General features: G+C 46.5%; 1 protein-coding gene across 12 annotated transcripts in view; it reads right to left on the bottom strand.

Moving 5' to 3' along the window:
* Positions 1 to 17,465, bottom strand: part of PCLO (piccolo presynaptic cytomatrix protein) — a 442,770-nt gene that overhangs the window by 112,613 nt on the left and 312,692 nt on the right. The gene's annotated exons all lie outside the window — the stretch shown is intronic.

Here is a 17,465-nt window from a genome sequence, read left to right as displayed (position 1 = left end):
CCAAACCTGGCCCTACTACCTCCTTCCACATTACTGTTGGAACTACAATCATTCACCCAGTAGCCCAAGCACGCTGCCTAGGGGTCACACTCGACTCCTCTCTCACATTCGCCCCTCACATTCAAAACATTTCTAAAACTTGTCGCTTTTTCCTCCGCAATATAACAAAGATACGCCCTTTCCTCTGTTGCTCGACTGCTAAAACTCTGACTCAGGCCCTCATTCTCTCCCGTCTTGATTACTGTAACCTCCTGCTGTCCGGCCTTCCTGCCTCTCACCTGTCTCCCCTAAAATCTATCCTAAACGCTGCTGCCAGAATCACTCTACTCTTTCCTAGATCTGTCTCAGCATCTCCCCTCATGAAATCCCTCTCCTGGCTTCCGATCAAATCCCGCATCTCACATTCCATTCTTCTCCTCACTTTTAAAGCTTTACATTCTTCTGCCCCTCCTTACATCTCATCCCTAATTTCTCGTTATGCACCATCCAGACTCTTGCGTTCTTATCAAGGATGTCTTCTTTCTACCCCCTTTGTATCTAAAGCCCTCTCCCGCCTTAAACCTTTCTCACTTTCTGATCCACACCTCTGGAATGCCCTTCCCCTCAGTACCCGACTAGCACCCTCTCTATCCACCTTTAAGACCCACCTTAAGACACACTTGCTTAAAGAAGCATATGAATAGCACTGTGGATATTCTGAACACGATACATAAAGCTTGGCCCCCTGCAGACGCACTTACCAGAACTCCCTCCTACTGTCTCTGTATGTTCTACCTACCAATTAGACTGTAAGCTCCTCGGGGCAGGGACTCCTCTTCCGAAATGTTACTTTTATGTCTAAAGCACTTATTCCCATGATCTGTTATTTATATTATCTGTTATTTATTTGATTACCCCATGTATTACTACTGTGAAGCACTATGTATATTAATGGCGCTATATAAATAAAGACATACAATACAATACAATACAGTACCCAGTCATCTTGGGAACAAATACGGATATAGTGCGAGCTGTAATCAGAGCCTACCTGAAAGAGACCAATGAATTGCCAATGGCCAATCCACTCCTTGACCCTGTACTGAGAGAGGAGTGCAACAGAGTATATGCCGTAGAGCGTCACGGGGAACTCTACAATCGTCAACGCGGACTGACGACCATTTTACCAGGGGGAGTGCAACACATGGCCGTCTGGTGCTGTTATCCGGATCGAGATGAGACCGATCATCTGTTCTCTCTGGAGAGTGCCCCTGAGGAAGAGACCCAGAGAGGGTATAGGGTAATACCCAAAGTGAGAGAGTGGACGACCAGAATTCCTCTATGAACCTACATGTATGTTCAAAATATCTCTCCATTTCCGATGGACATTGATGTAGGACAAAGTCTGGGCAGCACATATCCCGTCAGCCCGGTAGAAACAATGCCCCAGGTGAACGCCGCTGCAGTGGGTGAGCAGTTAGTCGATCTGGATTTCAACTTCGGAGACTCAACGCTGCCAACTGAGTGGAAGGATCGACTGACGGCCAAGCTGAATGAAAGAAGGACGGTATTTTCCACCAGCGAGATGGATGTGGGCCGCAGTCGCAGCGCCCAACACACCATTAGGTTGAGTGACGCCACTCCGTTCCGTGAACGCTCTCGTCGCATCGCCCCCAGGGATGTGGACGATGTAAGGAATGTCCTGAAGGAAATGGAGACCGCTGGGATATTGACGGAGTCTCGGAGTCCTTATGCATCACCCATAATGGTGGTAAGGAAGAAGAATGGATCTGTAAGACTGTGCGTCGATTATCGAACTCTGAATAATTGTACGGTACCCGATCAATACAACCTTCCTCGCATTGAAGAAATCCTGAATGCGCTAACTGGGAGCCAATGGTTTAGTGTGCTTGATTTACGATCTGGGTACTACCAGGTACCTATGAGTGAAGAGGACCAGGAAAAGGCAGCCTTCGTCTGCCCCCTGGGCTTCTACCAATTTACGCGTATGCTCCAAGGTATATGTGGAGCTCCTGCGACCTTCCAGAAACTGATGGAGAAAACAATCGGGGACATGAACCCTCGGGAGTGTCTTGTCTACCTGGACGACATCATTGTCTTCGGGAAGACCCTGGAAGAGCACGAAGAGAGGCTGCTGAAGGTGATAGACTGTCTTGGAAAAGAAGGATTGAAGTTATCCCTCGACAAGTGTCGGTTTTGTCACACCTCGGTGACCTACGTGGGACACGTCGTGTCTGCTCAAGGAATTGCTACCGATCCCGCCAAAGTAGAAGCGGTAGTAAACTGGCCACATCCCGAGAATGTCACGGAACTGCGATCATTCCTGGGTTTCTGTGGGTATTACCGTCGCTTCGTGGAAGGGTACTCTAGTAAAGCTAAACCCCTGAACAATCTGTTGAAGATATACCCTGAAGATACCGGAAGGAAGGCCACATTGGCCCGTCAACCGTTTGGCGATAAGTGGACGTCCGAGTGTGAGCGGGCCTTCCTGAACTTGAAGAAAAGCCTGACTGAAGCACCAGTGCTTGCGTATGCCGATCCAGAACAACAATACGTTCTGCATGTGGATGCCAGTCTCAATGGACTGGGCGCTGTCCTGCATCAGAAGCACCCCGAGGGTCTTCGGCCTGTAGCCTACATCAGCCGCAGCCTGACACCCAGTGAACAGAAGTACCCTGTACACAAGCTAGAGTTCCTGGCTCTCAAATGGGCGATCACAGAAAAACTTCATGATTACCTCTATGGTGTTACGTTTGAGGTAAGGACGGATAACAATCCCCTCACGTACATCAATACTTCCGCCAAGTTGGATGCAGCAGGGCATCGATGGCTGGCAACCCTATGTAACTACAGATTCTCTCTGAAGTACAAGCCGGGGCCTTTGAACATTGGAGCTGACGCTCTATCACGACGACCAGGATTAAGTGCTACTACCGATGATGATGAATGGGAAGAAATCCCCGGGCCAGGGATGCGAGCAATGTGTAGCATAGCGGCCGTCATCAATGATCAGGTGGCCTTCTCCGAACTACGAGTTGCAGATTCGTTAGGATGCCAGTCGCAGGCTATTCCCGCCGCCTACTGCGATCCCAAGGGAATGAACATAACCCATGACAAAGTCATAAGATGGAAAGACTTAGTGGACTATCAAATGAGAGATCCAGTAATCAGCATCATTCGGCAAGCTGTTCAAAGAAAGAATCCAGCTCTACTGAAAAGTGCTCCCCGAGACCTGATCGCGTTGCTAATGCGTGAGGTGGACAAGTTCGAGATAGACAATTGCTTGCTCTATAGGGTAGTCCAATATCACAACCACCCTGATAGGCGACAACTGGTTCTACCCCAAAACTTGAGATATATGGTGTTGAAGTCTCTACACGATGAACATGGGCACCTCGGTGTAGAGAAGATTTTGGGTTAGTCCGAGACCGGTTCTTCTGGCCCAAGATGCGGGAAGCGGTGGAACAACACTGCCGCCGTTGTTCCCGGTGCGTCCAACGCAAGACTTTGCCTACCAGAGCAGCACCCATGGCCCATCTCAAGAGTTCTGGTCCAATGGACCTGGTGTGTATGGACTTTTTGTGTATTGAACCCGATAAACGAGGAATCTGTAACGTGCTGGTCATCACGGACCATTACACTCGGTATGCTCAGGCCTTCCCCACAAAAGACCAGAAGGCCATCACAGTCGCAAAAATACTATGGGAGAAGTTCTTCGTTCACTACGGTCTTCCAAACCGACTTCACTCCGACCAAGGGCGAGATTTTGAGAGCACTCTGATCCGAGAATTACTCAAAATGCTGAACATCGCCAAATCCCGGACGACTCCGTACCACCCCGAAGGAGATCCTTTGCCTGAACGATTCAACAGGACCTTGTTGGAGATGCTCGGAACCCTGAAGGGTGCGCAGAAAACGGAATTGAGTCGACACGTAGAAGCTTTGGTACACGCGTACAACTGTACTCGCCATGAGTCCACTGGATTCTCCCTATACTTCCTCATGTTTGGGCGGGAGGCAAGACTCCCAGTAGATGTGCGTTTTCGAGTATCAACAGATGGGATACACAATGCTACCCATTTCAAGTATGTGCAAAGGCTAAAGGACAGTTTGCAGCAAGCGTTACCGACAGGCTGAGAAGTCAGCGGCTAAACTGAATGCTGGCAATAAGAGACGATATGACAATAAAGTCAAGTATCGGGAGCTATGTCCTGGGGACGCTGTGTTGCTTTGTAATCTGGGAGTCCCCGGAAAACATAAACTGGCGGACCGGTGGAGAGACGGTGTATATGAAATAGAGTCACAGATGCCCGGCCTCCCGGTCTATCGCATCAAAGACACTGACGGCCGGGTAAAGGTTTGGCATCGTAATCACCTTCTCCCCATCCCCCAAGTGGGAGACGAAGAAGCAGAAATACTGGCCACACCACTCAACGGTGAGTCCGACTTATCAGAGATGGGTCAAGAGAAAGTAAATAACGAAACCCACTTTGAAACTCCTGAAGACCCTATGGAAGGACCCTCTCAAAGGGACTATTCCACAGAAGGGGCATCTCCCGGAGGAGCTACGGGTAAAGGGCCCCGTAGGCCAACGGCTACTAAGGTGGCACCAACAGACCAGCCTTTGGATCCACAGAGCCTGTGCTTTGTGCCTAACAGAGACTGTTCAGAGACATTTCTCCCCTCAAGGGAAGAGGCTTAGCCTCAGGACTGTACTTATTACTCCCCAGAGGGAGTTGCTGAAGAACAGCTCCGTAGGAGCCAAAGAGTCAGGTACCCTCCAAATCGGGTAACCTATGATCAAATTGGGGCACCCCATTATGAGGCTCAGCAGTGGTCTCGGAGCAAAATCCAATCCGTGATTGTGATGCTCACAGAACTGTGTAACATTGTTTAAAGTTGATGCAATGTGCTAAGTTATATTCGTATAAGATGCATTTTTATTATATAACTGATGTATATAGTTTTGCAGTTGTGTTCCAAGCGAGGACGTTGGGGTTTTTACCAGGGGGAGGATACAGCCAGATCCCCTATGCACAGCGGACCCCCCCCTCTCTGCCACTCACTGCGGCCAAGCGCGGGTGCACGTTTACGCCCCTTCTCAGCTAGGGGAGGCGAGCGGAGCATCGGGTTGCATGCAGGGCGGTTGCTATGTGCGGCGATCGTGAGCAGGGACTCCCGGCGGCTCCCATTGCAGGGCGCCGCCATCATAGGTTGCCTGGCGCATGCGCAGTTAGCGTAGAAGTGCGGAGGTCCTCAGAACAGGTCGCGCATGTGCAGTGGGTGCACGCATCATGGACCAACAAGGAGAGGGCTCCAGTCAGGGACTACAAGTCCCATGAGCCTTAGGGGACCCCATGTGACTCCAGGGAGCCAATAGGGCCGCAGCATATCCATGCAGAGGAGAATAGATACTTTTCGCGGGGTTTGGAGCACGTTAGTCGGCGTCAGGAGCAGCTAGGGGAAAGAGGTAGGGTGCAGGAGTCAGTGACTCCCTGCACTAGGCCAGCAGCCTCCGAGGCCCCAGATAGCCCTGAGTCACCAGTAGTATTGAGTGTTGTAGGGACAGGCCCCAGGTTAGGGACCCTACCCCTTACTATCCAGAGTCAGTTAGGGACACAGCGGACGCTGCGCGTCCATCCAGAGGTTTCGGCTCAGACCTCCGCTACCGCTGCAGCAGCCATCCGGGTGGGATCGCCCCGGACGGTAGTTCCTGTATTCGTCAGTCTTCGGATCCTTTGTGAAGCTCCTTGGCAGGCCCGGGCACTGGAGTGCTCGGCAGGTAACCATCACCAAGTGCACCAACGATCCTACATATATTATATTCATACGGGACTAGTGGCTGCGCAGTCACACATACCATCTCCCTTTAAGGGTGCGGGACATATTGTGTGGGGTTATTGGACACGGGGTGGGATCACCCGGTGTAGGTGGGAGCGTCCTGCGAGACGCAGTAGTTAGTGTCTCCTCTAGAGAGGGACACCTGTTGATATATGAATAAGTATATGCTATACAGTAAAGTCATTGGTTATTTTACATGCGGTGTGTGGAGTGATATATATAGTTGTCCTGCGAGGAACCACTCCCCCTCTGGCGGGAGCCGTCACAGGTGGAGGCGTTGCACCACGAGATTGTGTTATATGTATGTACCCCAGGCTCCCCGAGCGGAGGCTTAGGCTCCTGAGAGCCACACAGGTATACACAGCAGGCAGTAGCGTCTGTATTCACAGGGAATACCCGTTACACTTATTTAAACCATTGACCCTTGTAGAGTTTAATACCTTTAGCATATCAAATACGATTTTTCTGCTTTAATTAATACTTGTACATTTAAAGAGATGGAATAGATGGTGAAATGGTTAGACTAAAAAAAGATTGTAACATGTAGGCAACAATATGTCTATACGTTAAAGTGGGTGCTATACAGATTAAATGGATTCATTGTTTTTGATGTTATCACACTGTAGGAGTTAGATATATTCCATTGTGCATTTGTTTCTATGAATATAACATCAAAACACATTTTAAATGTTAATATTTCCACTGTCACCAGGTGTTTTCTTTCCATTTAGAACCATTTGAAAATGTCAAACATATAAATTGTACATGATTCTTAGTGCCTAATGTAAAGGTCAACACTACATTGTTTGGGGACATGGTTACTGTTTGAACATGTTTTAATTGTTGCCTTACATAATGTAATAAAAATGGCGGGGGATATTAAGTATTTGAATCAATCTGGTACTTCAGGGGTTAACGTTCATTAGAAATTGTGTTAAAAATACAAAAACTGTTTTTATGACAGGTCAAAACCCTTCCTGTGTCTGTGTTGATTTACAAAGAAGGCGTAATTGGGGTCTATCACAGATGGACCACTAAAAGTGAAAAAATGTATAGTTTGAAAGGCTATAGACGATGGGCAGATCATGGGCTGCCAGCCTCAAATAAATCCTTACATTCTTGAAATATCCCCTGTGCATCACAGAGAGGGGTGACAAACAGGTCACCACTTAGTCTGAGGGCTATATTAAATATAGGATATCATGGGACGACATCTATCCTGAAGAATAACGTACTGTATTGATATTTGTGACAGGAGGGGGTAACCAGACTATACAATAAAGTTTTAAGCCCATCTGGTTACCCCTGAAACCGTGGGGTCCCTGGCAGCTAAATAGCACCATAAACCAGGGATTATACATGTGAAAAATAAAGTGACTCCTGCTTTTTTCAGTTTTCATGTTCCCTTGGCCCTAGAACTGTGAAATGTCAGATGTGTACATTTTAGATGGGGTTTTTGGGTAGAAATACAATTATTTTAGTTGCAGAAGTTTGGGGGTCGATGTTACCAGTAGTCCTTTAATTCTCCCCGGCGAGCAGGTATGATTTGCCAGGGGTGAATTACACCGGGGCAACCCAGTGTCCCCCAGACTCCTGAGTTTTGAGCACAAATATCATAAATCCATTTCCCTTATAAGTATAAGGTTCCCAAAGGTGCATACTTTATTAAAGTGTACTTTATAATATTTTATAAGTTTGTTATAAAACTCTATGCAGTCAGCTAGGGCATCAGCATAGACGCAGGTATGTCTGTAGAGAGTCCGTAGCTCAAAGAGGAGGTGAGAAGACCGTTTGGTGGGCAAGGAAGGGCACATTGCCAAGTCCGGAGAACAAAGGGCACCCTGTGGGGACACCTTTGTATCTACCAGACTTGGTGGTGCCTGCCCAGCGGTTGGCAATGAGTTAGTTGGGGGAGATACAGCTTGTAGGTGCTTCTCACATTGGCAAAATCATATTTCCCGCTCACCTGGCTTTTTGAGCCGGCTTGGCACACCTCCTCCTCTGAGGTCAGCCAAAAGACGAGCACCTATTCCTATTGGCTGGCAGGGAGGAATTCCCACGACCTGATTGGTCGCTCCTCCTACCTCCATGCTAAGGATAGCTTAGAAGAGTGTATGTAAGGAGATGGCCGAGTCAGAGAATAGACCATCTTGTGGCTTGAGTCGAGGGCGGGTTTTTCAAAGTTGCTCTGTTCCAAATAGCAGAACAACCAGCTTCGTTTTGGAGCTAGGAAAGTCTGCCCTGCAGAGACTAAGTCAGACGCGAGGACCAAGTTCTCATTTTAGAACGTACCGGTCGCGGTCACGATTTCTTGCCACAATCAGTTCCAGGACAATCAGGATGAGGTCCCGGTCAGGATTTTCTATCGAATCTCAGTCCAGGACGTCCGGGAAAAGGTCCCGATCAGGGTAAGCCCTTGCAAGCGGGCGCCCTGCACCTAGGAAAGGCTAGATCTCAATCCCCAGGCCTCAGTAAGTGTGTATTTTCAGTCTTTTGTATTTCTGTTGTGTTTCCGACGTTTTATCCAAATAAACCCCATTTTATTTCACTGCCTTGTTTGCCTATTGAATGATCCCAGTATAAATGTGTTTAAAGTCCCGGTCTCCTGTGACAATTTGCAAAACAGTTGCAATTAGACAAAGGCAATAAGGCTAAACCCTTAATGTTTAGGAGGTGGCAAGGGTCAGATATCCATTTGTCGCTCAAATTTAGGAGTAAGCCGGTCAAAATGAGTTTGGTTAAATTTAGCAAACTTACCTGAACCTATTGATATGACTCACATTATTCCGAGAATTATAGGAACAAAGTTATGAGATCTTTGATATATTAAGGCAGACTTTTAAACGTCACAAGACCGTTTCTTTTAAGTCATGAATGTCAGCTGGCGCTGATTTACGATAGGGGTGGGTCTTATGTGTCTTTCAATGCAGAAGGTCTGGGCATAAATGTTGGCATGTTTGAATAGAAAATTAGAATTCAACAAGGTGTGTTTTGGGATCAGAATACGTTAATTTGTATCTTTTCTATGCCAGTGACCTCTCTCGGGAATACCTATGACATGTGGTAACGTAAAGGGACTTCTGCTATATTTATCCTTTTATTTTAAGAAACATGTCCGCATTTATTGTAATTGTATGTTCTTGTAATAATCTTTTTCTCTAAACCTAAGCACTGTATTTTTATATATATTAAAACAAAATAATAAATAATGCTTTGGGCTACTCTGCACTTCAGCAACTCTGCAACTGTCAGAACTTGACTTTCTAAATGCTCTGAGAATTTGTCCACATCTATAGACTCCGCTTTTTAATCTGCTGCTTAATCTTCACTGCCATACCAGGCCTGATTTATATACCTTCTCTTCCAACATCTAGTATTATCCTCCAATACCTCGGAACTCTCTCCTCCTTAAAATCAAGGACAGAACATAGAACACAGACAGAGCCCAATTCTACTTCCAATGACACAGATACACAGTAAAGTACACACATATATTTTGTGATAGGGTCATTGACTCCGTGTATGTGAATAGGAGATGGCAGTAAGCATGCTATCCAGTAAACGAGGGGTTAACTCAGCTTGTCAAGCAGACCACAGGTGATTTGAATAAAGCTCCTTTACCTGCTTTAAAAACAGGAAGAGGAAATGCCTCTGGGGCGGCAGTCTCTCTCTCTGAGGCATAGAGGGAAGACAGAGAAGTGTTAAGACAGACACAAGCTGCCCAAAGCGATCCTGTCCCAAGAGGGAAGAATAAAGCTCCCAGGTAAGGAGCCAACTGCGTTTGCTGTACTTTATTGGGCTGGAATAGGTTAGCTAGCCAGCCAGATAGTTAGCCTGCACTTTTGTTTAGCTAGTACCCCGACCGGGGTTAGGTTTTGGTTTCATTTCAATTTTAAAGGGACAGTGTACCCATTGTTTAGTTACCGTTTTTGGACAAATAAACCCAACAGCATTATTTCACCGGAAAAGACGTGTTGTCTCCTCACTTACCACGGCCATCCTGCCACACGTGGTGTCAGAAGTGGGATGGCGAACACCCTGTAAAAGGGGCGGAGCTACAGATTGCGTCTGGTGGAATCTGTCCACGTGGTAGCTGCCACTATGGAAGACGTTGTGAAGGCCTTAGTACACAGCACCGCTGTCCAGCAAGAAGCTAACAAACAGGGACAGGACAGCACGGCTGCACAACGCGAGACGAACCGGTTATTTGCAGCCCAGCTTGACATTGTTGCAGACACACAGAAGCAACTGATTGAGCAGCTGGCCCAGATTAAAATGGCCTTGTCAAGTACGGCCCCAGCGCGGCCCGTCCAGGCGAACGAGTACCTGCAGAAAATGACGCCACACGATGACGTCGAGGGATACCTCAGGTCCTTTGAGCGAATCGCTTCCCGGGAAAATGGGCTGGGATTATCGCACCCTTTTTACTGGGGGAAGCCCAAAAAGCGTATTGTGACCTTGACGAAGAAGCCGCAGCAGACTATGACTGTCTGAAAAGCGAAATCCTTGCAAGGATTGGTGTGACTCCCGCAGTTTGTGCGCAGAGGTTCCATAAGTGGAAATACCAGGAACAGAAGCCGCCCAGGTCCCAGTTATGGGATTTGATTCACCTAGCGTCCAAGTGGCTAAAACCAGGGGAACATAGCCTGGCACGCATCCTTGAGATGGTGGTGTTGGACCGCTTCATTTGAGCATTACCCCAGGACCTGCAACAGTGGGTGGGGCAGGGAGATCCCCTCTCTTATGATGTCATGGTAGGCGCAGTGGAGCAGTTTCTGGCTGCCCGTGAACTGTCACGCCTCACTCGCACCAACTACAACCCACGTCCCAACACGAACAGTAGAGGCCAGCGCTGGCGCCCGGACCCACGACCGTTCGCACGATTTGAGTGGGTGGAAGAAAACCCGGATAGGGACAGAAACTCTAAATTTCAGAAAGGGTTTCAAGAACGAACTGGGCCAATTGTTTGTTTTGAGTGTGGGGAGACGGGGCATATTAAGGCTCAATGCCCACAGTTGTCTGAGCCAATGGAGTGTGCATATGGTTCTGTGAAGTCTGAATTTTGTGGAGTGGTGGGTATGACCAGCGAGGGAAAACGTACCCACAACTTCCTCACCACGGTGATGTTAAATGGAAAACCAGTCTCTGCACTGGTAGACTCAGGGAGCAATATTAACTTGGTATCTGGGAAGTTGGTTAAGCCTCTCCGGTTACCCCAGGGTGAGAAGTTGCGGGTATTATGTGTGCATGAGTGTACGCTTCCGTACACCACGACTCTGATAAAAGTAAAAGTCGAGGGGCAAGTCATCGAAACTATGGCAGCAGTTGTGCCAAAATTACCCCATTCCCTAGTGTTAGGCTGTAATTTCCCTGGTTTTGACACCCTGATCAGAGGACAGCTCACCTTGAACAATCCTACTCCAGATGAGCTTTTTCCATTTACAGACCCCAAATTAGTCGCCGAGGTGTCTAAAACCCCTACAGTATGTCAAAACGGGAACCTAGGAACGAGAAAAAAAGAGGTGCACCCCCACTCCAGTTAGCACTGGTCACTACCCCTAACGGAGGGAGACCAGAGGGAGAAGAGTTGTCCGAGACAGGGCCTGTTGATGATCAGGTGTCTGAGTTACCAGTGGAGGTAACCGACCAAACTCCAGATGAAGAAGGTTTTGGAAGTCTAGAACTGACCCTAACTAACTTTGGTAGAGAACAGGCTAATGATCCCCAGTTGAAAAATGGGTTTAGCCAGGCGGTAGAAGTTAATGGGGTCCCGGTAGAAGGAACCACAAAGGAATCCTATCCATATTTCTACATTAAGAATGATTTGTTATACCATGTGAGCCAAGAGGGCCAAGAAATAGAAAAATTGTTAGTACCCAGTTCATTAGTGAGGAAGGTCCTAGAGCTAGCACACTCTCATTTGTTGGGGGATCATCTGAGCGTAGAGAAGACACAGCAAAGAATCCTAAAAAGGTTTTACTGGCCAGGGATATATAATGCAGTAAAGAGATTCTGTGCCTCTTGTCCCGAGTGTCAGTTGACAGCCCCCCGACCACGTTTGAGGGCCCAATTGATCCCTATGCCTATTATTGAGGTCCCATTTGAGAGGATTGCCATGGATATAGTGGGTCCCTTGGAGAAATCTGCCAAGGGTCATCAGTACATTCTGGTGATCCTAGACTATGCCACTCGATATCCAGAGGCACTACCTTTACGTAACACTTCCTCCAAAGCTATAGCTAAGAAATTGTTACAGGTGTTCTCCCGACTCGGGATACCGAAAGAAATTCTGACAGATCAGGGTACCCCGTTTACATCTAAACTTATGAGAGACTTATGTGTAGAGCTAAAAATACAGTCCCTAAGAACCTCTGTGTACCATCCACAAACGGACGGACTGGTAGAACGATTCAATAAGACGTTGAAGATGATGTTGAGAAAGGTAGTCGCTAGTGATGGGAAGAACTGGGACACCTTGTTGCCTTATCTCTTGTTTGCTATCCGTTAGGTACCACAGGCCTCTACGGGGTTTTCCCCATGTGAACTCCTGTATGGGAGACACCCAAGAGGGATTCTGGATAGCCTCAAAGAAGAGTGGGAGCAACAAGCGGTGCCAGGGAAAAATGTCGTCCAATTTGTGGAAGATTTGAAAGACCGTATTGCGCATATTACCCCCATAGTCAGACAGCATCTAGAAGAGGCACAGAGAGCCCAACGGAACCTTTACAACAGACAGGCTACGGTTCGCAACTTCCGACCAGGGGACCGAGTAATGGTCCTTGTTCCCACGGCCGAAAGCAAGCTGTTATCACATTGGCAGGGGCCATATGAAGTTCTAGAACAGGTCGGCCCGGTGAATTATTAAATTCGACAGCCAGACCGGAGGAAGGTAGAGCAAATCTATCACATAAATCCATTAAAATCCTGGAAGGATAGAGAGGTATGCCTGTTGGTAGTAGCTAACGAATCCAGGAAAGGGGAGGAACCACTTGTTCAAATATCGGCAGAACTTACGCCTGAACAACACAGAGAAGCTGTAGATTTGGTGAAAAGGAACAGAGATGTATTTTCCAGTGTACCAGGGAAAACTAGGATGATTTCTCATGATATCATCACCAAGCCAGGGGTAGTCATTAAGATAAGACCTTATAGAATCCCAGAAGCTAGAAGAGGGGCTATTCAGTCGGAGGTAAAGAAAATGCTAGATCTAGGCATAATTGAGGAGTCCCATAGTCAATGGTCCAGCCCTATTGTCTTGGTACCTAAGCCAGATGGGACAATACGGTTCTGTAACGACTTTAGAAAGGTAAATGAAGTCTCGAAGTTTGATGCCTATCCTATGCCACGGGTAGACGAGTTAATTGAGAAGTTGGCGGGGGCTCGTTTTCTAACCACTTTAGATCTTACAAAGGGTTATTGGCAAATCCCCTTAACAAGGTCAGCAAAAGAGAAAACGGCCTTCTCCACACCTGATGGTCTATTTCAGTATACTGTTTTACCCTTTGGTCTTCATGGGGCACCTGCAACCTTCCAAAGGTTGATGAATAAATTGCTACACCCACACTCGAACTACGCCTCAGCGTACTTAGACGATGTGGTAATTCATAGTCCAGATTGGGACTCACATCTAGGAAAGGTTGAAGCAGTGTTAAGAACCTTTCGGGAGGCGGGTCTTACAGCCAATCCAGCTAAATGTTCAGTCGGCCTAGCAGAGGCAAAATATCTTGGCTATGTTGTGGGAAGGCGGACAGTAAAACCCCAGCTCAATAAAGTTGAAGCCATTGAGAGTTGGCCCCGTCCCCTAAAAAAGAAACAGGTTAGGACGTTTCTGGGCATTGTAGGTTACTACAGGCGACTTATACCCCATTTTGCAACCCGGGCTGCACAGCTTTCAGATCTAGTAAAGGCAAAGGCACCTGATGTTGTAAAATGGAACAGTAATGCGGAGACCACATTTGTAGACCTACGCACAACGCTCTGTAGTCACCCAGTCTTGGTAGCCCCGGACTTTAAAAAGGAGGTTTTTTTTACAAACGGACGCCTCCGAAGTAGGTCTTGGGGCAGTACTGTCCCAGTTTGTAGGAGAAGAGGAACACCCGGTCCTCTATTTAAGTCGCAAATTGTGTCCCCGCGAACAAAGATACGCCACAGTAGAAAAAGAGTGTTTGGCCGTAAAGTGGGCAACAGACACATTGAAATATTACCTTTTAGGCAGATCTTTTACACTCGTAACAGATCATGCACCACTACAGTGGATGCACAGAACTAAAGAAAAGAACTCGAGAGTTACCCGTTGGTTCCTGTCGTTGCAACCTTTTAACTTTACGATCCAACATCGGCCAGGCATACTGCACGGTAATGCTGATGCACTCTCTAGGGTGCACAGTCTCGGTGCACGGGCCGCTCCACTCGGTAACGTTACGCTGGGAAGGGGGATATGTGATAGGGTCATTGACTCCGTGTATGTGAATAGGAGATGGCAGTATGCATGCTATCCAGTAAATGAGGGGTTAACTCAGCTTGTCAAGCAGACCACAGGTGATTTGAATAAAGCTCCTTTACCTGCTTTAAAAACAGGAAGAGGAAATGCCTCTGGGGCGGCAGTCTCTCTCTCTGAGGCATAGAGGGAAGACAGAGAAGTGTTAAGACATACACAAGCTGCCCAAAGCGATCCTGTCCCAAGAGGGAAGAATAAAGCTCCCAGGTAAGGAGCCAACTGCGTTTGCTGTACTTTATTGGGCTGGAATAGGTTAGCTAGACAGCCAGATAGTTAGCCTGCACTTTTGTTTAGCTAGTACCCCGACCGGGGTTAGGTTTTGGTTTCATTTCAATTTTAAAGGGACAGTGTACCCATTGTTTAGTTACCGTTTTTGGACAAATAAACCCAACAGCATTATTTCACCGGAAAAGACGTGTTGTCTCCTCACTTACCACGGCCATCCTGCCACAATATATATATATATATATATATATGTATACCTAATCTAAAAACATATGGTCATTTAGTTTGATTCTTTGGCCAAAGTATCTTAAGCCTGCACACCAAACGCCAAGGCAGACCAAATCTGTGCAGGTCCTAACACTAAACACTAGTGAGTTGGCTAGAGTAGCTGTGTGTATTAACCCTGTTGCAGGAGTTACAGACACCCGATACGGAGGCCTGTAGCTCGGGAAGCAGGGTGTCCCCGTACCTGAGCCCCGGAGACTTCCTGCTTCAATCCTACAGTATGTACCAAAAATAATATTAAAAATAGCAAGATCGGCTGTAAGAACTGTGCGGGGAGACCGAGGGAGGGACCGCTTCTCCCTGCACAGCTCTTACACTGGTGGTGGCCTGGTAGGAATAACACAGCGGGAGTCCCATTCAGAAGCAGGGACCCACACTGCATTCATTCCTTCAGGGCAGCCAGTGTACAGGGCTTTTGGGCGTGGGGAAGCAGTGATCAGGCCCGGTCAGGCTCCATTCAGCTGCAGTTTCCTTCCACACAAAACAAACTTAGATAACACTGCATCTGTATGATGCATGTCATTTTTACATTAGGAATCTGGATTAATACTACTTAAGCAAACTAAAACAATTCACTTGTTCCGCTATGTATTTGTAGCTCTCTAATATCAAAAAGCACTCTACAGTAAAAGGTCAAATGGAAATGTGCCATCATTTAAAAGCTAAATGCTCTAAATAGAGGATGAGCAAATGTATTCAGGCACAGATATTATTTCAGAAATGCAAACATATTTGTCCTCACAGATAATCTAGTTTATAGTACGTATTAATGATTCGACTCAATTCACAGACCTGGTAACTGAGGATAACTGAGCAAACATGCTGTTAAAGCCTCCAAAAATCCCAGTACAATGGTTTAAATTAAAATAACACTAGATTTAAAGATATGGATATCCAAAACCACAGTGCCTGTTTTCTGGAGGAATTAATCAAATTATTTAAAGCGGTCTGCATGGATGTGTTTTTAACACATATGAATACAATCATTTTTAATTAAGTAATACTTACTGTATTTTGCATAATGCTTGTGAATTTAAGTCAAACCTCCCAGAATTCTTACGAAGGCAAAATATCAAGTACAGTAGTTGAAATCTGAACCATAACAAATTTGACTCTATACAATTTGCGTTGGTGTCATGTATACGAATGACTATTACTATTATTTTCACAGTTAGTGTGATAGGACCTGCAGAGTGATCATGCCGCAACGTGGCTGCAGGCTTATAACGCTTTGGCCAAAGGGTTTAACTAAATGGCCCTTAGGCTAGGTCCCCAGTGGCCACAGCGGTGCATGCGCCGCACACCAGGTACAGACCTCTATCGGGCAGACCACAGGAGCTGTGTGTGAGCGCTGGCAGGAAAGACAAGAATTTAGTCTTTCCGTGCAGCGACGCGATCACGTGGTGTGCGGGCAGCCAATGGTAGGGCAGATAGTGTGGACCAATAGGAGTGCAGGTAGTGTAGACCAATGGCAGTGAAGTGCTCTGCTTTGACGTCTTGGCCGTGCCCCCCATCAGGGCCACGCCCCCAACGCATCCTATTGCTCCACATAGAACATAGATAGCGGATTTTACCCGTGCACGCGCCTCCAGGCACTCAGACGCGCCCCCCACCGTGGCCACTGGGGCTGCAGCCTTACTCATGAGAATACAAACATTGAAGTATTTAACTATGTATTTTGTCACATTGGATTTGGCTTTGGGTATTTTTGTCTTTTGTTGTAAACATTTGGCCACGCTCAGTAGCACTCCAATTGACACACACACACACACACACACACACACACACACACACACACACACACACACACACACACACACACACACACACACACACACACACACACACACACACACACACACACACACATAATGTGGTGGGTTCTGGGGTTAAAGCTTGCTGGGATTGTGTGTTTATTAATACAAATGACTAACTTTGCTTTTTGCATTTACAAAGATTTCATATTTCAGGGCTTAATATATAAAACCTTAAATATGGAAGACTTTAGTTGATAAAAACAAATCATCAAGTAATGTGTCCCCTACTCCCACCTACATTATAACTCTCACATACTGTAGTTTACTGGCCCAAATTGGTAAATCGGCAGAAATGGCTTACACGCATTGATGCAAAGATATGTAACATAAAACTCTCGTGCTTAATCACAGGGCAAAACAATTGTGTTTGATACACATCCCACATGTGTATTTTTTGATACTCTATTACAATTAAAAACAGCAACAACAAAAAAAACATTGTTTCGTTGAAAAAATTTAAATATATGCTGTTTGTTTGGTCTCAAATTCATTTTTTACTTTTCAACACTTATGCTTCTACAGTATATACAAATAAAGAGGCCACAGGGTTGCTTGTTTTGTGCAGCAAACATAATATAAATGCCTATACTAGAGTTTACTATATAATAACACAACTCTACTAATAATAGAGGCAATACAGAGGTTTGAGCCAGGTTACACTTACAGTAAACATTATTTTACAGAAAAGGCCCATCATCATTTCCAAGTCTTATGCTCTGCAATGCTGCATGAATGCTCTTCTGGAGCAAAGATGTGGCATACAACCAATGTTGGGTGTTATCATCATGAGTGAGGGTAGA

The sequence above is a fragment of the Ascaphus truei genome, chromosome 5, assembly GCF_040206685.1.
Source record: "Ascaphus truei isolate aAscTru1 chromosome 5, aAscTru1.hap1, whole genome shotgun sequence".
NCBI classification, from domain to species: domain Eukaryota; kingdom Metazoa; phylum Chordata; class Amphibia; order Anura; family Ascaphidae; genus Ascaphus; species Ascaphus truei.
The sequence above is the reverse complement of the archived record's forward strand: the minus strand, read 5'-3'. Positions and strand labels throughout refer to the sequence as shown.